This window comes from Dermacentor silvarum, chromosome 4 (genome assembly GCF_013339745.2).
Source record: "Dermacentor silvarum isolate Dsil-2018 chromosome 4, BIME_Dsil_1.4, whole genome shotgun sequence".
Lineage (NCBI taxonomy): Eukaryota > Metazoa > Arthropoda > Arachnida > Ixodida > Ixodidae > Dermacentor > Dermacentor silvarum.
Window position 1 is genome coordinate 202,470,997 of NC_051157.2, and position 19,389 is coordinate 202,490,385.

Genomic DNA, 19,389 nt, shown 5'->3' on the forward strand with positions numbered 1-19,389 from the left:
GTGGCGCAACTCACCAAACGCCTGCTTGCGCAGACGCCCCTGCGGGGGAAAAAAGGCAATAGATGATCTTAACCCTGGAAAGTCGCCCGGTCCGGACGGTCTGAGCGTGGCTTGGTACAAAGCATTCAAGCAAGACCTGTCCTGTCAGTTGAAAGATGTCTTTGATGAGGCATTTCAGGTGGGAACGTTACCCCTGTCATTCTCCCAAGCACACACTGTGCTCATTCCAAAAACAGAACAAAAAGATACGCTAAGACTCGTGAAATCATACAGACCAATCTCACTAACTAAGTGTGATTATAAAATATTTATGAAAGTATTGCCTAGCAGACTTCAGACCGTTATGACGCAGATTGTGGGTGCCCACCAAACCTGTGGTATTAAGGGCCGCTCTATTTTTACTAATATTCATTCATTGAGGTGTGTGCTCGAGTGGTGTGACGCCTCTCGGTCGGCTGTCGCAATACTCCAGCTTGACCTAGAAAAGGCATTTAACTGTGCATCTCATGTATTATTGCGTTCCATACTCGAACAGGTTAATTTAGGCTCAATCATCATCGACGGAATATCCCTAGCTTATAGAAACTGCAAAACGCGCCTGATAGTCAACAACAGATTGGGGGCCCCCGTTGACGTCCAGAGGAGCGTGCGTCAAGGGTGCCCACTGAGTCCTCTTTTGTTTAGTATTTATATTGAAACTTTGTGTCAAGCAATAATTGAAAATGATCGTGTTCATGGGTTCAGATTGCAGGCGTGCGAGCTAAAGCTCTTAGCGTACGCTGATGATATAGCGGTGTGCTGTACGAAAAAGGAGAGCCTGCTAGAGACAGTCGCTGTAGTAAGACGGTTCGGAGAAGTTACGGGGAGCGTTGTGAACTGGGGAAAGTGTGTGGGCTTTTGGCACGGCGAGTGGCAGTCAAAACCAGAGACATTTGCCAACGTGAAATGGGTTAAAACCCCAGTGAAGGTACCTGGGCGTTCCCCCTGAAAGTTATAAGAAAAATGGTTATTTCTGGCTAGAACAAGTCAAAGAAACACAAGAAAAGGCGGAGATATGGAAAGGTGCACACCTATAAATTTTCGCCAGAGCGACAGTGTGCAATTAGTTTTTTGTTTGTAAATTATGGTACATGATGCAAGTGTTGTATTGTTCGCGAGTGCATGTGCAGAAGTTCCACCGAGTGTTCGCTGCTTTTATTTGGGCTTCCAGCTGGGAACGCTGCAGCCGCACGAATCTTTTCAGGCGAGTGAAAGACGGAGGCCTGGGTCTGGCACACCTATTCGTGCGGCAGCTTGTAAGCCGTTTTTTCTTCTTTCGGGACGTCAAAGACCCGTTCTTAAGATCGGTGTGTCAAGTGAGACTTTGTGGTGCGTTACCAGAGCTTGTTATCAGCAGCGAAATTATGCCCGGTACTTTGTTTGGGTACTTCAAGGAGATAGTAGCCAGTGTTCGTTTTTTGTCTGTACCGTTCTCGAATGATTATATGTTCAGCGTGAAAAGAAAGAAAATGTACAGTGACCTGTGCGATGTTATTTTTCCAGTACCGATGTACAGAGCCATATACAGTGGAGGTCACGGAAAGAACGTTTTGAAACGAGTAAAAAGAATGCACGTGCAGCCAGGAGTGAAATCTTTCTTCTTCAAGCTTAACACTGGCACCCTGACAGTGAGAACCTTCTTAGAAGAACGCGGGTTTTACATGCCGTGGGGGTCAAACTGTCTGATTTGTAAAAAGGCTGAAACAGTAGACCATGTTTTCATACATTGTTGGGAGGGGGTGTACTTTTGGGACGTTCTGCAAAGAACAATGAAGAAAGAATTGCCCTTACATCCGCAGGGCATAAGATTTCTACCACTGGATAATGAGGACGGGGTCCCATTTGACCTCATCATGCTGACTGGCCTCTACTGTCTATGGCGATCCCGAATGCAAGGCTTCTATTGTGAACCAGAAGCGCGGCCTGCGCGCATACATTTCCATGAACACATGTCACGCTTTCTGGAGGTGAAAAAAGCACAAATTGATGTGCCTGGTTGGCTACCAAGGGTAGAGGCCTTGGAATCCCTAAAGGAATTTTAAAAGACAAAGTCAGCCAAGTCATGCTGGCTGCTATGTAAGAGCTTGTTTTTTTTTTCTTCTGTATTTTCGTGCCGTAGTTATGCATTTTGTTTGTTTTGCTGACAGTGTGTCGGTGAACCTGTCGAGAACTGGCAATAAAGAAAAAAAAATGAAAGTAGCGTGGCCGAGCGGTCTAAGGCGCTGGTTTAAGGCACCAGTCTCCTCGTAGGCGTGGGTTCGAATCCCACCGCTGCCATAACGTGTCACTTTTTTTTACGTGCACTCTTCGGCAAAAAGCGCACGGGACCGTCACTCGGCAGGGGAACAGTGGTAGCGTGGCCGAGCGGTCTAAGGCGCTGGTTTAAGGCACCAGTCTCCTCGGAGGCGTGGGTTCGAATCCCACCGCTGCCATATTGTGTCACTTTTTTTTACGTGCACTCTTCGGCAAAAAGCGCACGGGACCGTCACTCGGCAGGGGAACAGTGGTAGCGTGGCCGAGCGGTCTAAGGCGCTGGTTTAAGGCACCAGTCTCCTCGGAGGCGTGGGTTCGAATCCCACCGCTGCCATATTGTGTCACTTTTTTTTACGTGCACTCTTCGGCAAAAAGCGCACGGGACCGTCACTCGGCAGGGGAACAGTGGTAGCGTGGCCGAGCGGTCTAAGGCGCTGGTTTAAGGCACCAGTCTCCTCGGAGGCGTGGGTTCGAATCCCACCGCTGCCATGTTGTGTCACTTTTTTTACGTGCGCTCTTCGGCAAAAAGCTCACGCGACCGTCACTCGGCAGGAGAACTGTGGTAGCGTGGCCGAGCGGTCTAAGGCGCTAGTTTAAGGCACCAGTCTCCTCGGAGGCGTGGGTTCGAATCCCACCGCTGCCATATTGTGTCACTTTTTTTACGTGCGCTCTTCGGCAAAAAGCTCACGCGACCGTCACTCGGCAGGGGAACAGTGGTAGCGTGGCCGGATTCTGCTTCCGGCTACCGAGCGTGACGGACGCATAATGACGAGCTCCGTAGGAGCGGCTTCAGCGGTCATGTCTGGCCGCGGTAACAGGGCTACGCAACAGGAAAGCGCCTACCAGGTTGTTCTACTAGGTCTGCCAACAGGGCGATTTCTTTTAAACACAGTTTTTTTGCACGCGGATATCACGGCCCGACCATACCGGGTGGAAGATTTCCGTGACGCTTTGGCACAGCATTCGCTTCTTCCGGACGTTGTCGCCCTGGGGGCGTATCGCATGAGCCATGTCTGGGCTATCACTTTCAAGGATGCCGATGCGGTGAAGCAGATCTCGAGCGTCGGGGAGCTACGTGTAAAAGGCCGCCGCTGCCTGGAGATTGACCCGGCAAACCAGGACGTTCCATTGAAACTCCACTGGCTTCTACACAATGTCCCTGATGAGGACGTGCGTGTCGCGTTTGCGCCGTATGGAAAAGTTACAGAAGTTGGCCGGGAGCGCTGGCGTGTTCAGGGCATGACTGAGAGGGCTCAACTACCCGGCTCGTCACCCTAAAGTTGAAAGCTGGCGTGAAGCTGTACGACTTGCCCCACCAGCTGAACGTTAGCGGTGAATTGGCACTAGTCGTTGTACCGTGCAGGCCCCCGCTGTGCCTTCGGTGTCGAGGTACGGGCCACATCCGCAGGGAGTGTCGAGTCCCGCGTTGCGGAACCAGCCGACGCTACGGGCACGAAGAAGATCAGTGTGCTCGCACTTACGCCAGCATTGCAGGGCCAGGAACCAGCGAGGACTCGTCCGAGATGCTGATGGACGAAGCGGACGCGGAGGAAGCAGCCCGTGCAGCTGGGAAACCAACGCGCCACACTGCGCCTTCGTTGACGCCTCTGCTGAAGCAGAAGGCGGTGGTTTCCAGTGCAGTAGCTGATAGTGCACCAGCGCAGCGTGAGCCGCAACATGACGGCGATGACAAGGCGACGGACGCGCGAAAGCGACGGTCGAGGCACTAGGCAGTGTAGAGACTCCAGACATGGATGCCATGGAGACCAGCCAGGTAGCGGCGGGCTTGACGGCCGGGAAGCGTCCTCATGAAGAAGACGGCGTGAAACAGCAGCCTGCAGGCGAAGGCGACGAGCCTCCGCCGAAGGCACCGGGTGTCAGACGTTCGACGCTAAAGCCACGGCCGAACATTCCGGTCGATGAGCGGCAGGCGGGGAAACCGCCTCCGTAGCAGCGCTGGGTCCAGGTCGACGTGAGCGCCGGTTGTTGAACGACCGGCGTCAAGAGATTCCGGCAGTCGTGAGGAGAGCTACGCCGACCGTGAAGGTAGGCACCATGCGGACTGAGACGGTTTCTTTTTTTTTTAAGAGATGGCTATTAATCTAAGTACTCCACTTCGTGTAGCGACCTTTAACGTCAGAGGGTTGGGTGCAAGAAGGCGACAGTACCAGCTTAATCGCCTCCTGCTAGATAACGATATTGACATAGTGAGTGAGTGAGTGAAATAACTTTATTGAGGTCCAGAGAAGACGCAGGGGACACCCCGCGCCACCCGGCTAGTCCCACGTAGGGATCGGCAAGCCGAGCTTGACGGCCCGATCGCGGGCACTCTGGACGGCCAGGGTTTGGTCGTTGAGTTCGGGGCTGCCCAAAAGCGCAGCCCACCTATCCTCGCTGAAGGCGGAGCCGATGGCTTCACACTCCCACAACACATGGTTAAATGTTGCCGTTAGTCCACAGGCAGGGCAGTCCGCACTGGACATATTGACATAGTCGCTGTACAGGAGTCGAAAATAGAGAGTCAGGAGCAAACCGACCGCATGGTGTCCTCCTTTCAAGCAAACTTTTTTGTGTGTGTCTGTCACTCTGTTGGGGCGTCGGGTGGATGCCTAATATTCATCCGTAACGCATTAGGAATCAGCGTAGAGTCAGTCTTTGCCTGCCCAAGTGGTCGACTTTTGGTTACTGAATTCATGTTTTCAAATTTATGCTGGCGCATTGTTTGTGTATATGCTCCCAATGTAGAAAGCGAGCGTCAACTTTTCTTTGAGTTACTTCAGCCATGGTTGAAAGTTGACAAGATTTTGCTTGTATTGGGGGACTTCAACTATGTATGCGCCGCAGTTGACAGAGTCAAGTGCAGGCCACTTAAGAGACAAGACCTCGGAAGTGTTGAACACACTTGTTCACGATTATGGTCTCGAGGATGTTGGCAGTGTGTTCTGTAATGGGACCCACCCAGAATTCACGCATTTTAAGCGGGATAGTCACGCTAGACTTGACCAGATGTATGTGTCTGTTGAACTTGTGCCCCTATGCTCTAGTTATGGTGTTAAACCTGTGCCTTTCAGCGACCACTGTCTTGTGAGTACCACTTTAGGAATAAAGGACAGGAAATCGCGTTTTAACTGGCTCTTATGGAAACTGAATGCAAAAGTTCTGAAAGATGAAGGGTTTATTTTGCGAGTTCAGACCGAGCTATACAAAATGCTAGATGCGCAGCCTGCTTGTTTCGCAGTTGAATGGGATGGATTAAAAGAGTGGGTTAAAATGAAAGCAATAGAAAAGTGCAGTGTAGCTCGTTATAAAGAGAAAGAAAAGGAACTGAATGGGCAACTTGAATGGCTGCTGAGCATGGAAAGTAGCGCGCCGGGAAATTTCACTAAAGAAATACGAGAAGTTAAATGTGAGCTCGAAAGGGGAACCGACGCAGACAGGTACAGAGCCGCCGTTGTACGCGCAAGGTCCGAAAAATTGTGCGCTGGCGAAACGCCAACAAAGCGAGCGCTATCAGACGAAAAAGGATACGCTTGCAAGAAAGAGATTAGGAGCATCCTGTATGACGGCCGGATTACAGAAGATACTAAATGCATACAGAGTGCTATAGCCGAACACTTCGCTGAACTGCTTAGCAATGAACTCAAGACCACAGACGGCTTTCATGTAGACTTTTTAAGACATATGCCAACTCTAGATGACGAAATTAAAGAGCTTCTTGAACTGCCTATAACATTGCGGGAGATAGAGAAAGCGATAGACGACCTACCATCTGGGAAAGCCCCTGGGCCAGACGGGCTAAGTGCTGCTTTCTTTAAAACCTTTAAGCATTCTGTTGCACAGTACATGCTCCATGTGTTGACTGAGGCTTACGAACGCAAGCAGGTTCCACTGTCTTTTTCTACTTCCCACATTGTTCTGATCCCGAAGACTGACGATCCCGGAAAACGCCTGTTGGTGGGGTCATATAGACCGATTAGCCTCACTAACGTCGACTACAAAGTCTTTATGAAGGTTTTAGCAACACGGCTGCAGTCTGTGATCGCGAAATTGGTCGGGTCTCACCAGACGTGCGGCATAAAAGGCCGTAGCATCGCCACAAATATACACGTTGCACGTAGCGTATTAGAGTGTGTTGATGCACTTTGCAGTCAGGTAGCAATGATGCAGCTCGACTTGGCAAAAGCCTTTGACCGTGTCTCTCACGAAATACTGTTTACCATTCTGGAACACTGCAACCTTGGTTGCAATATAGTAGAAGGCGTAAAAATGGCCTACAAGAACTGTACGACCCGTATTATAGTTAACGGCGAACTCACTGACAGACTCGCTGTACGTTCTTCAGTAAGGCAGGGATGCCCGCTTTCCCCCTTGCTTTTCGCAGTTTATTTAGAGCCGCTCTGCCTGGCAATTATCAACTCTGATAATATTTCCGGTTACAGGCTGCAGTCGTCGCATGTGAAAGTACTTGCGTATGCAGATGATATAGCGGTGTTTTGTGCAGACAGAGAGAGCATCTGTGAAGTCACGAGTGTGGTGGAAAAATTTTGTGCTCAGACTGGAAGCAAAATTAATTGGGAAAAAAGCTCCGGTTTTTGGCATGGTGAATGGGACATAGCACCAGATTGTTTTTCTCGGCTACGATGGTCTACCTTGCCAACGCGATATCTAGGAGTGCCCCTGGAATGTTATCGGGATCCCAGCTTGTACTGGAAAGAAGAAACTTTGAAAGTGAAGGAGAAAGCGGACGCGTGGCAAGGGAGGCAGCTGTCAATGTTTTCCCGTGCCTCTATCTGCAATATTTTTTTTATTTCGAAGCTGTGGTATGTCATGAATGTACTGTGTGCGTCGCGGACAGCTGTTCAAAAAATGCATCGTGTTTTTGCTGTTTTTATTTGGGCGTCTACTTGGGAAAGAACCAGCCGAACTAACCTTTTTGTTTCTGTAAAAGCGGAGGCCTTGGCCTAGTGCATTTATTTTTGCGGCAAGTAGTTTCGCGATTTATGTTCCTACGTGGTCAAAGTGATCCCTTTCTAAGAACTGTTATGCAAGTGCGCTTACAAAGGTTGCTCCCTGGAAGAATAGTCTCATGTGAGAACATGTATGGAGCAGTGACAGGCTACTTGCGAGAGGTTGTCATTTCGTGAGAGATGTTGGAAGTACGATTTACCCCGGACTACCTATGCAATGCTAACAAGAAAAATCTGTACAAAGCGCTTGTTGACGTGATGTTGCCGATACCATTTTACCGCTCGCCACACTGCGGACGCCGAGGGCAAGACATTCTTAAACGAGTTAGAAAGATGCCCGTCAGACCTGCAGTAAAAACATTCTTTTTTAAACTGCATTCCGGTACGCTGCCTGTCAGAACCTGGCTACATGAGAAAGGGATATTCGTGCCATGGACAACAAACTGTTTGTTATGCAGGAAGCCCGAGACAGTTGAACATGTTTTCTTAGAATGCTGGGACCCCTTTCTTTATTGGGATGTGCTTCAGAGAACGATTAAAAAAGCTCCCCTTAAACCCTTACGGCATCCGGTTCTTACCAGTTGAAAACGATGATGTGCCCTACGACTTAATCATGCTCCTTGGCCTCCACAGTCTGCGGAAAACACGGATGCAGGTGCGACACGCCGACATAAATACTCGTTCTACGCGTGAAAACTTTATCGAGAGTGTTGTTCATATACGTGAATGTTTCAGGGAGCAGCCTGATCGACCAGAGTGGATACCGCTGCTTGATGATTTGGTGCAACTGAAAAGATTTTAGCTCCGCACGGGGGGGGCGTCAGCTCAAGTGTAGCTGAGGTGTTTTTATCTTTTGTGCTTTGTATTTCAATGTCCGATAAGGCAATAAAGAAAAAAAAAGTGGTAGCGTAGCCGAGCGGTCTAAGGCGCTGGTTTAAGGCACCAGTCTCCGCGGAGGCGTGGGTTCGAATCCCACCGCTGCCATATTGTGTCACTTTTTTTACGTGCGCTCTTCGGCAAAAAGCTCACGCGACCGTCACTCCGCAGGGGAACAGTGGTAGCGTGGCCGAGCGGTCTAAGGCGCTGGTTTAAGGCACCAGTATCCTCGGAGGCGTGGGCTCGAATCCCACCGCTGCCATATTTTGTCACTTTTTTTTACCTGCGCTCTTCGGCAAAAAGCTCACGCGACCGTCACTCGGCAGGAGAGCAGTGGTAGCGTGGCCGAGCAGATTCTGCTTCCGGCCACCGAGCGTGACGGACGTATGATGACGGGCTCCGTAGGAGCGGCTTCAGCGGCCCAGACCGGCCGCGGTAACAGGAATTTTGCTGCGGACAACAAGTACCAAGTTGTTTTGCCGAGTTTGCCAACAGGGCGTTTTGTTGTGAACACCGTCTTTTTAGATTGTGATATCAGGGCCCGCCCATACCGGGTGGAAGATTTCCGCGATGCGCTTGCCCCGTTATCGTTCCTGCCGGAAGTGGTGGCCTTCGGGGCCTATCGTATGAGCCATGTTTGGGCCGTGACCTTCAAGGACGACGACGCGGTGAAGAAGATCGTCAGCGTTGGTGAGCTGCAGGTCAAAAAGGACCGATGCCTCGTCATTGACCCCGCCAACCAGGATGTGCGCTTGAAAGTGCATTGGCTGCTGCACACCGTTCCCGACGAGGACGTGCGTCTTGCCTTCGCGCCGTTCGGAAAGGTCACGGACGTCGCCCGCGAGCGGTGGCGGGTGCATGGCGTGGCTGATAAGAACTCTACCACAAGATTGGTTACGCTGAAGTTGAAGCCGGGCGTAATGCTGGACGACCTCCCACACCAGGTGAGCGTCTCCGGCGAGCTGGCTCTCGTGGTTGTGCCGGGCAGGGCCCCTCTGCCTGCGCTGCCGCGGAACGGGCCATATTCGTCGCGACTGCCGCATACCGCGGTGCGGTGCGTGCCGACGCTTCGGTCACGAAGAGAGTCAGTGCGAGCGGACGTACGCTAGCGTGACCAGACCCGTCAGCAACGACGACAACTCCGCCCTACTCATGGATGAGGCGGACATGGAAGACACATCGTCCACGGCTAAGGAAGCAGCTGGCGAGGCGGAAAAGACGGAGGCACGACTCCAGAAACAGGGGCAACACGTCGATGAGGCCGTCGCCACTCAACAAGAGAAGGCCGAGGACAGTGTAGCTGTGACGAACGCTGAGGTAAAGAGCCTACCTGAACCGGGAGCGACCTCCACCCCCCCTGATCCTGAGGGCATGGACACCCATACCGGGCTCGCTAACTTGCTGGCGGGGAAACGGCCGCACGACCAGGCCAATAGCCTGGCTACGCTACAAGACAGCAATGGCGGAGACGAACCACCGCCCAAAACGCCAGGTATGAGAAGACCAACCCTGAAGCTGCGGCCGAACATTACAGACGATCCACGGCAGGCGGGTAAACCGCCTCCGTAATTTTGTACTGTCTGTAGCTTAGGGGGGTTGGGGGGTTGGTGAGTGCAATGGCCGTCATCCTGAGCACTATCCTTTTTAGATACGTGTCAGGAACGGGGGCTCAAGTTGCATTTGAGTGTTTCTTAGAGAGGTCGAGTTGTGTTTGCTTTTGTGGCTCTCGACGCGGTTATCGGTGCGTCATTATGAACACGCGTCCTTGGGTAACTGATGGGCACCCTTCTGCCATTTAGTCATGGCGGCCAATATTGAAGGAGCGCTACGTCTAGCCACGTTAAATGTACGAGGGCTCTGCGCAAGAAGGCGGCAATGCCAGCTAAGTCGTCTACTCTTAGATAATGACTTGCATCTTGTGGGAATCCAAGAAACCAAAATAGAGAGCCAAGAGCTAACCGACAGAATGGTGTCCAATTTTCGTACTCACTTTGATGTGTGTGTTTCTCACGCTGTTAGTGGATCAGGTGGTTGCGCTATATTCATTCGAAGAAACTTTGGCATTTGTGTGCAGTCAGTGTTTTCGTGTGATACTGGGCGCCTTTTAGTGGCTGATTTTTGTTTTTGCGATAAGGATTTCCGTGTCATTTGTGTCTACGCACCGAATATTGAAACGGACCGGCGATCCTTCTTTGAGCGTCTTAAAACGTACGTAAACTGTCAGAAGGTGGTAATACTGGTGGGCGATTTTAACTGTGTATGCACTGCTGACGATCGCGCAAAATGTTCACACGTTCGCGACAAGAGTGCTGAATTGCTAAATGCGATGGTGCACGATTATGACTTGGAAGATGTCGGTAGTGTCTTCGCCAGCGGTACTCACCCGCAGTTTACCCACTTCCAGCGTGATAGCCACGCTCGGTTAGATAGATTATATGTGTCAGCCGAATTGGTGCCCTTGTGTAGTGAATATTATGTGCAACCCAGTGCATATAGCGATCACTGCTTGGTAACTGCCACCTTTGGGAAAAGACAGATAAAACACAGCTTTAACTGGGACCTCTGGAAATTGAACGCGCAGTTGTTGGATGACGATGGTTTCGTTGACGCTGTGGCGAAGGAACTAGGAAGCCTGTGTTCAGTCCAACCAGAAAGCTTCGCTATTAAATGGCAAGAATTTAAACAGAAAGTTAAAACTATGGCTATTGAAAGAAGCGGTGTACTTCGGCATAACCTGAAACAGGCAGAAACAAACCTCCGCCACCAACTGCAATTTTTCATCAGCATGGAAAGTGCCCAGCCTGGTGTGTATACCATGGAAATAAAGGAAGTAAAAACCGAACTCGAAAGGATAGACTCTGAGAAGTACAAAGCGGCCGTTGTGCGATCAAGGTCTGAGAAGCTGTGGGCGGGAGAAGCGCCGACAAAACGAGCCCTCTCAGACGAGAAAAGGTACGCCTGTCGGAAGGAAATCCGCCAGCTAGCTAAAGGCGATGATATCACGTCCGACCTAAACGACATCAAGCAAGGGATCGCCGATCACTTCAAAGCCATCTTGAGTCAACCACATGAACCTAAAGAAGGCTACCAGATGGAATTCCTTTCATTGTTGCCAAAGCTAGATGAAGAAGTTAAGACACGGCTTGAACATCCCATTACCCTGAGTGAGATAGAGTGCGCAATAGACGAGTTGGCCCCCGGTAAAGCACCTGGGCCTGATGGCTTAGGGGCCACTTTCTATAAAACTTTTAAGTCTGCGCTGGCTCATGTCCTCCAACTAGTTATTAGCGAAGCGTACGACCGAAAAAGATTGCCCCTGTCTTTCACAACATCGCATATCGTACTAATCCCGAAGAGTGATGACGAAGAGAAACGCTTGTTGCCTGGCTCATATCGCCCGATAACTCTAGCCAACGTTGACTATAAGATATTCACGAAAGTTTTAGCAAAACGACTGCAAAGTGTCATCAAAACAATGGTAGGGCCTCACCAGACTTGTGGCATTAAAGGCCGCAGTATTACAACAAATGTACACGTGGTTCGAAGTGTGCTAGAGTGTTGCGACGCGATTGGCGATTACGTCGCGATGATGCAGATAGATTTGGCGAAAGCCTTCGACCTCGTCTCGCACAAGGCTCTACTATGCATACTCGGACATACGAACGTTGGCAGTTTCATAACGTAAGGCGTAACTATGGCGTACAAGAACTGCTCAACGCGAATTATTGTTAATGGGGAGCTCACCGATAGCTTTCGTGTGCTCTCGTCGGTGCGTCAAGGATGCCCGCTTTCGCCCCTTCTGTTTGCTGCTTATCTCGAGCCACTCTGTTTGGCCATTAAAAACAACGAACGCATAGCAGGCTATCGACTACAGGAAGCACATGTTAAAATATTGGCGTTTGCAGACGACATCGCGATTTTCTGCACAGATAAAGCGAGCATAATAGAGGCAACTGCTGTAGTCGAAAAGTTTTACAATTCAACCGGAGCCCAGATAAACTGGGATAAAAGTTATCGCTTCTGGCATGGGAGTTGGGAAGACAAGCCGGAGGCCTTTTCTCGATTGAATTGGTCAAGGTTACCTACACAGTACCTGGGGGTGCCTCTCGGAAGTTACCGTGAGCCTGAACCATACTGGCTCGACCAAGTTTCGGCAGCAAAGGAAAAGGCTGACGGTTGGAGAGGCAAGCAATTGTCAATGTTTTCGAGAGCCACTGTTTGCAACCTTTTTTTAGTTTCCAAGATATGGTATGTTATGAATGTGTTGTGTGCTGCGCGGGTAAGCGTACAAAAATTCACCGCATTTTCGCCACTTTCATTTGGGCCTCTACCTGGGAGAGGACGAGTCGAACAAATTTGTTTTTCCCGGTCAAGAAAGGTGGGCTTGGTCTGGTTCACTTGTTTTTGCGACAAATTGTGTCACGCTTTGTGTTTCTGCGGGATCAAAATGATCCCTTTCTTCGAAGACTAATTCAAGTACGGCTGAGTAGACTTCTTCCGGGATTTGTTCTTTCGTCGGCTCAGAACATGCCGGTAACCGTGACTGGGTACCTGCGTGAAGTGGCGCTGGCGCATAGGATGTTGAATGTGCGTTTTTCGCTGCAGTATCTGTCCACCGTTACAAAAAAAATTGTACAGAGGTCTTGTGGACACGATGCTACCTGTACCTTTGTACCGTTCGCCACACCGTGGAGGCCCCGGACAGGACGTGCTAAATAGAGTGAAGAAAATGCCAGTACGGCCATCAACTAAGTCCTTCTTCTTCCAATTACATACAAACACACTTCCCTTTAAGACCTGGCTTCAGAGCAAGGGTATTTTCATCCCCTGGGACACCAACTGCTTTTTATGTAAAAAACCAGAAACAATAGAACATGTTTTCCTAGATTGCTGGGACCCGATCTTTCACTGGGACGTTCTGCAGAGAACGCTGAAGAAACAGTTACCTCTGGACCCGTATGGAATACGCTTCTTGCCAATAGATACCTCAGAAGAAGTACCGTATGACCTCATTATGGTCCTGGGCCTCCACGCGATGTGGAAATCTCGCATGCAATTTGAACATGCAGACATCGTTGTGAAACCGGTGCGAGAACACTTCATTGAGAGTGTTGTTTACGTGAGAAACGCGTACAAAGTACTGCCTGATCCACCACAATGGATGTCTGTACTGGATGAACAAGTATCACTGAAAAGATTTTAGTGCTGTGCTAGCCAAAGTGTGGCTGGCACGTTTTATCCTTTGTAACCCTTGAGTTTGTACGTCGAAGATGGCAATAAAGAAAAAAAAAGAAAGTAGCGTGGCCGAGCGGTCTAAGGCGCTGGTTTAAGGCACCAGTCTCCTCGGAGGCGTGGGTGCGAATCCCACCGCTGCCATATTGTGTCACTTTCTTTTTACGTGCGCTCTTCAGCAAAAAGCTCACGCGACCGTTACTCGGCAGGAGAACAGTGGTAGCGTCGCCGAGCGGTCTAAGGCGCTGGTTTAAGGCACCAGTCTCCTCGGAGGCGTTGGTTCGAATCCCACCGCTGCCATATTGTGTCACTTTTTTTTACCTGCGCTCTTCAGCAAAAAGCTCACGCGACCGTCACTCGGCAGGAGAGCAGTGGTAGCGTGGCCGAGCGGTCTAAGGCGCTGGTTTAAGGCACCAGTCTCCTCGGACGCGTGGGTTAGAATCCCACCGCTGCCATATTGTGTCACTTTTTTTACGTGCGCTCTTCGACAAAAAGCTCACGCGACCAGCGTGGCCGAGCGGTCTAAGGCGCTGGTTTAAGGCACCAGTCTCCTCGGAGGCGTGGGTTCGAACCCCACCGCTGCCATATTGTGTCACTTTTTTTACGTGCGCTCTTCGGCAAAAAGCGCACGCGACCGTCACTCGGCAGGAGAACAGTGGTAGCGTGGCCGAGCATTCTGCTTCCGGCCACCGAGCGTGACGGTAGGTAGGATCATGGCCTCTTCATGGGCAGTGACAGCGGTCACTTTTGGCCGCGGTAACAGGACTAACGACGATAAGGAATACCCGTTTATTCTGCCTCAATTGCCAAAAGGACGAGTGGCGATTAATACCGTGTTTTTGCACGGTGATGTACGTGCCAGACCCTACAAGGTCGAGGATTTCAGGGACGCCCTGCTGTCGACAGGCTTGCTGCCTGAGGTGCTATGCATAGGGGCGTACCAGATTAACCACGTCTGGGCGGTGACCCTCAAGGATGCGACCGCCACAAAACGACTGGTGGCCCACAAGAAACTCCAGGTGAAGGGACGACGGTGCGTCATCGTCGACCCACAGGACCAGCAGGTGAAGCTTAGGCCTCACTGGCTTCTCTGCGGCGTGGCCGACGAGGACATCCGGATGGCGTTCGCGGCGTTCGGCAAGGTGGAGGAGGTAAGCCGGGAGAGGTGGCGCGTCCAAGGCATGGGGGACAAGACATCAACCACCAGGACCGTGCTGCTCAAGCTGAAGAGCGGCGTTAAAGTGGAGGACCTTACACATCAGGTCCGCGTCGGCGGAGAGTTGGCCTTGGTGGTTGTTCCCGGCCGGCCCATGCAGTGCTTGCGTTGCCAGGGCACGGGACACGTCCGCCGTGAATGTAAAGTCCCCCGCTGTTCACGGTGCAGACGTTTCGGCCACGCGGTGCTGACTGCGTGAAATCGTACGCCGCCATGACGGGCCCTGCTGCGACTGACGTTGCGGCAGAGCACGTCATGGACGTGGTGGAGGCGGAGGACGCTGCGAAAGGAGCCGGAGACCCGGTACCATTACCGACAGGCAGTGCTGCGTTGGACGTAAATGCAGACGTCAAGGTGGCTAAGGCCGCTGCGAAGCCGAGTACGTCGGCACAAGTCGCGAATGCAGAGGAGCAGGAGACGGGGGCGTTAGTGAAGACGCACCCTTTGACGACACGGTGGCAATGGAACAAGACGAGGGCGTCAATGATGGCGACCGGACTACGACTCCCGCTCCAGTCAAGCGACCCCACGACGAGACAAAGGACCGAGAGGAGGGTGCAACGACTTCCAGCGAGGGGCCGCCGACAAAGACGCCTCCTGGGAGGCGATTAGGCTTCAAGCCAAAGCCCAACATCCCGCCGGAGAGAACGCCTGGCGACAAAGCGCCTCCCACGAACAACGCCGGCAAGCCGGAAGGTCCCGGAGGCGGCTAGCCGAGGGCTAGTCGTGAAAGGTAAGCACCATGCTCCGGGCCTACCTCATTCTTTAGTACAGCATGGCACCTGACCCGTCTCTCAGTATTGCCACACTAAACGTGCGAGGCTTGGCGGCTAGCCGTAGGCAAAGTCAAGTCCTACGGTTGGTCACTGACCACGACATAGACGTTTTAGCTGTCCAGGAGACCAAGGTAGACGGGGAGGAGGAGACCGGGAGCATGGTGCGGCGTTTCACGTCTAGACATTATGCGGTCGTGAGCCACGCGGTAGGGACGTCCGCTGGATGTGTCCTGTTGGTTAAGAAGTTACGGGACCTGGTTGTTCAAAGTGTGTTTTTATGTCAGTCAGGAAGGATTGTTATTTGCGATTTTGTTTATTGTGAAGTTGAATTCCGAGTTATATGCATATATGCACCGAATGGTGTAGAAGAACGTGCATTATTTTTTTCGAATCTTTTTCAGTATATTAGCAGTGAAAAGTGCACGCTTTTGTTGGGGGATTTCAGCTGTGTTTTGAGTGCTCGGGATAGATCGAATAATGCTGGTATCCGCGATAAAAGCAGTCATATATTGTCTAGGCTGATTAGTGAAAGTGAACTACACGATGTACGTGAGTGTCTGGAGGGGGAGCGGGAAGTGATGGATACGCGATTTCAAGGCAGTAGCCATGCGCGGTTAGACCGCTTGTACATGTCACAGGACATGATTCCAAAGTGCCACAGTTATTCTGTTGCACCTGTGTCGTTCTCCGATCACTGCTTGGTGATGTGTACCATAGGAATGAAGAAGAAGAGTCAATTTTTCAACTGGGACCAATGGAAAATGAATCCCTTACTTCTAAAAGACGCGCCATTTGTAGACGCAATTCATGAGGCCGTTATGGAATTAAGCGATGAATGTATTGAAACAATAGGAGAGAAATGGAAATGGTTCAAACAGAAGGTAAAAATAAAAGCAATAGAAAGATCTAGCTGCTTAAAGTTTGAGAGGGAAATGAAAGAACGAGACTTACGAAAGATACTTAATCAGCTGATAGCGCTGGAGTGCGTAGAGCCAGGGGCGTATAAGCAAGATATGCGAACCATCAAAGTAAAAATCGAACAGTTGGACAAAGAACGCTATCAAGGTGCGATTGTGCGCGCAAGAGCAAACGCATTAGTAGCGGGGGAGACGCCCACCAAAAGGGCGCTTGGACTTGAAAAAGCTCATGGTCGACGTAATCATGTCGATAAGATCTCGTGGAATGGCACACTCGTAGACGATAATAAGAGCATAGGCCGAGCGTTTTTAGAGTATTACCAGTCACTGTTTGCATATCAAGAAGCCAATGTAGATGAGTTCAAAAGGGTCTTTCTCAGTCGCATGCCGGATTAAGTGACGACACGAAGGACCTATTAGAAGGCAATATAAGAGAACACGAAGTCGAAAAAGCAATAAATGATTTGAACAATGGCAAATCACCCGGACCTGACGGTCTCAGCGCATGTTTTTATAAAGCCTTCAATAAAGAACTGTCGCCCCTGCTAACAGACCTGTTTAACGCTGTGTATGTGAACAAACCTTTGCCGCCTTCTTTTGGTAAAGCGCATACCATCGTGATACCTAAGAGTGACAAAGCGGAGAAACTTAGGCTCATGACATCTTATAGGCCGATATCTTTAACCAATGTCGACTATAAGATTTTCATGAAGGTTTTGGCAGCCAGACTTCAAAGCGTCATCAAAGAAATAGTTGCAGACCACCAAACGTGTGGGATCAAAGGGGGGTCAATTTTTTCGAATATTCACACGATGCGGTGCGTGCTCGAGTGCTGTGACAACTTACGACGGCGTCGCAGTGCTCCAGCTTGACCTCGAGAAAGCGTTTGACTGTGTGTCTCATGATATTTTGTTTGCCATTCTGGAACACGTTAATGTGGGTGCCATTATCACTGAGGGAGTGGCGTTGGCGTATCAGAACTGCACAACACGCTTAATTGTGAATGAATCATTGGGGGCCCCCATTAACGTCATGCGTTCTGTGCGTCAAGGCTGCCCCGTCAGTCCTGTTTTGTTTGCTATTTACATAGAAACGATGTGTTTGGCGATAATAGAGAATGATCATATACGCGGTTATAGCTTGGCAGCCACAGAAATCAAGCTCCTGGCATATGCAGATGATATCGCCGTGTGTTGTACAAACAGAGAAAGTGTAACGGAAACAATACGCGGTTTGAAACAGTTTTGTGATGTGACGGGCAGTAAAGTGAACTGGGGTAAATCCCTCGGTTTGTGGCACGGAGAGTGGTCTTCGGCCCCAGACAACTTCGCAAATGTGAGCTGGGTGAAAACCCCTACCAAGTATCTGGGTGTTCCCTTGGACAGTTACAAACATAGCGAGGAATACTGGACGAACCAAATAAAACAAACAAGAGAGAAAGGGACAGGTGGAAAGGCATCAAGCTGTCCATTTTTGCAAGGGCAACTGTATGCAATATGTTTTTCATTACGAAGTTGTGGTACGTCATGCAGACGTTATTTTGTTCAAGGGTAAACGTACAAAAGTTGCACAGAGTGTTCGCCGTTTCTGGGAATCTAGCTGGGAAAGATGTAGCCGAACAAACCTGTTCAGGCGGGTGAAGTAAGGGGGGCTAGGCTTGGCGCATCTTTTTGTACGACAGCTTGTCAATAGATTTTTTTTTTCGAGATGTGCGTGATCCATTTCTGCGTACGGTATTACAGCTCAGGTTAAGAGACGCCTTGCCGGCAGTCGTTGTTAGTACTAATAGTAAGCCAGGTGCGATTCGCGGCTATCTTAAAGAAGTAGTCGATAGTGTGCGCTTTCTTTCTGTGCGTTTTTCTTTCGATTATCTTTCTGACGTGAAAAGAAAGACATTATATATATAAAGATGTATGCGACATTGCATTTCCAGTGCCATTGTACAGAGCTGTATACAGTGGAGGAACAGGACAGGATGTCCTGAAACGGGTGAAAAGAATGGAGGTGCCTACTGGCGTTAAAACATTCTTTTTTAAGCTACACACAGGAACACTGTCAGTGAAGACATTCATGAAAGATCGTGGCTTCCTTGTACCATGGGGCTCACACTGATTGATTTGCAAGCAACCTGAAACAGTAGATCATGTGTTCTTGCATTGCTGGGAAGGGGTCTACTTCTGGGACGTCCTAAAACGGACAATCAAGAAGGAGTTTCCGTTGAATCCGCATGGGATCAGGTACCTAGCGATAAAGAATGAGGACGGGGTACCGTACGATTTAATCATGCTCCATGGCCTCCACTGTTTATGGCGGGCACGGATGGCTGGGTATCATTGCGATCCAGACGCTAGGCCGGCTCGTATTTATTTTCGAGACAGTATGTCTCGGTTCATTGAAGTAAAGAAAACACAAGAATGTGTACCCGTTTGGCTGTCGAGGATAGAACCTCTGACAGCATTAAAGGAATTTTAATTCGACAACGCCAGTCCATGTTGGACTGATGGCTTTCATGTTTTCCAATATGTTTTGTAGTTGTGCTTTTTGAGATTTTGTTCTGTACATTGTCAAAGACCGGCAATAAATAAAAAAAAGGTAGCGTGGCCGAGCGGTCTAAGGCGCTGGTTTAAGGCACCAGTCTCCTCGGAGGCGTGGGTTCGAATCCCACCGCTGCCATATTGTGTCACTTTTTTACGTGCGCTCTTCGGAAAAAAGCTCACGCGACCGTCACTCGGCAGGAGAACAGTGGTAGCGTGGCCGAGCGGTCTAAGGCGCTGGTTTAAGGCACCAGTCTCCTCGGAGGCGTGGGTTCGAATCCCACCGCTGCCATATTGTGTCACTTTTTTTACGTGCGCTCTTGGGCAAAAAGCGCACGCGACCGTCACTCGGCAGGGGAACAGTAGTAGCGTGGCCGAGCGGTGGATTCTGCTTCCGGCCGCCGCAGCGTATGGACTTGGAATGTCGCCTCCCGCAAGGGTGGTTCTTGCGGCCCCAAAGGGCCGCGGTACCAGGTTTATGGATGCTGCCACACAGGAGTACCAGATTATTTTGCCGCAATTGCCCAAAGGTAAGACCGTCGCTAATACCGTGTTTTTGCACGCTGATGTTAAGGCCAG

At 50.4% G+C, this 19,389-nt stretch overlaps 11 non-coding genes across 11 annotated transcripts; all 11 read left to right on the top strand.

Annotated features, from left to right (window-relative positions):
* The first annotated feature begins 2,234 nt into the window (after positions 1 to 2,234).
* On the top strand, positions 2,235 to 2,316 carry Trnal-aag (transfer RNA leucine (anticodon AAG)). The gene has a single exon. It is a non-coding gene; the product is annotated as a tRNA-Leu (tRNA).
* A 73-nt stretch (positions 2,317 to 2,389) lies between these two features.
* Trnal-aag (transfer RNA leucine (anticodon AAG)) lies at positions 2,390 to 2,471 on the top strand. The gene has a single exon. It is a non-coding gene; the product is annotated as a tRNA-Leu (tRNA).
* Positions 2,472 to 2,544: 73 nt separating this feature from the next.
* Positions 2,545 to 2,626, top strand: Trnal-aag (transfer RNA leucine (anticodon AAG)). The gene has a single exon. It is a non-coding gene; the product is annotated as a tRNA-Leu (tRNA).
* Positions 2,627 to 2,699: 73 nt separating this feature from the next.
* Trnal-aag (transfer RNA leucine (anticodon AAG)) lies at positions 2,700 to 2,781 on the top strand. The gene has a single exon. It is a non-coding gene; the product is annotated as a tRNA-Leu (tRNA).
* A 72-nt stretch (positions 2,782 to 2,853) lies between these two features.
* Positions 2,854 to 2,935, top strand: Trnal-aag (transfer RNA leucine (anticodon AAG)). Its single transcript has one exon. It is a non-coding gene; the product is annotated as a tRNA-Leu (tRNA).
* A 5,226-nt stretch (positions 2,936 to 8,161) lies between these two features.
* On the top strand, positions 8,162 to 8,243 carry Trnal-aag (transfer RNA leucine (anticodon AAG)). The gene has a single exon. It is a non-coding gene; the product is annotated as a tRNA-Leu (tRNA).
* Positions 8,244 to 8,315: 72 nt separating this feature from the next.
* Positions 8,316 to 8,397, top strand: Trnal-aag (transfer RNA leucine (anticodon AAG)). Its single transcript has one exon. It is a non-coding gene; the product is annotated as a tRNA-Leu (tRNA).
* Positions 8,398 to 13,740: 5,343 nt separating this feature from the next.
* On the top strand, positions 13,741 to 13,822 carry Trnal-aag (transfer RNA leucine (anticodon AAG)). The gene has a single exon. It is a non-coding gene; the product is annotated as a tRNA-Leu (tRNA).
* Positions 13,823 to 13,870: 48 nt separating this feature from the next.
* Trnal-aag (transfer RNA leucine (anticodon AAG)) lies at positions 13,871 to 13,952 on the top strand. Its single transcript has one exon. It is a non-coding gene; the product is annotated as a tRNA-Leu (tRNA).
* Positions 13,953 to 18,867: 4,915 nt separating this feature from the next.
* On the top strand, positions 18,868 to 18,949 carry Trnal-aag (transfer RNA leucine (anticodon AAG)). The gene has a single exon. It is a non-coding gene; the product is annotated as a tRNA-Leu (tRNA).
* A 71-nt stretch (positions 18,950 to 19,020) lies between these two features.
* Positions 19,021 to 19,102, top strand: Trnal-aag (transfer RNA leucine (anticodon AAG)). The gene has a single exon. It is a non-coding gene; the product is annotated as a tRNA-Leu (tRNA).
* The last annotated feature ends 287 nt before the right edge of the window (positions 19,103 to 19,389 follow it).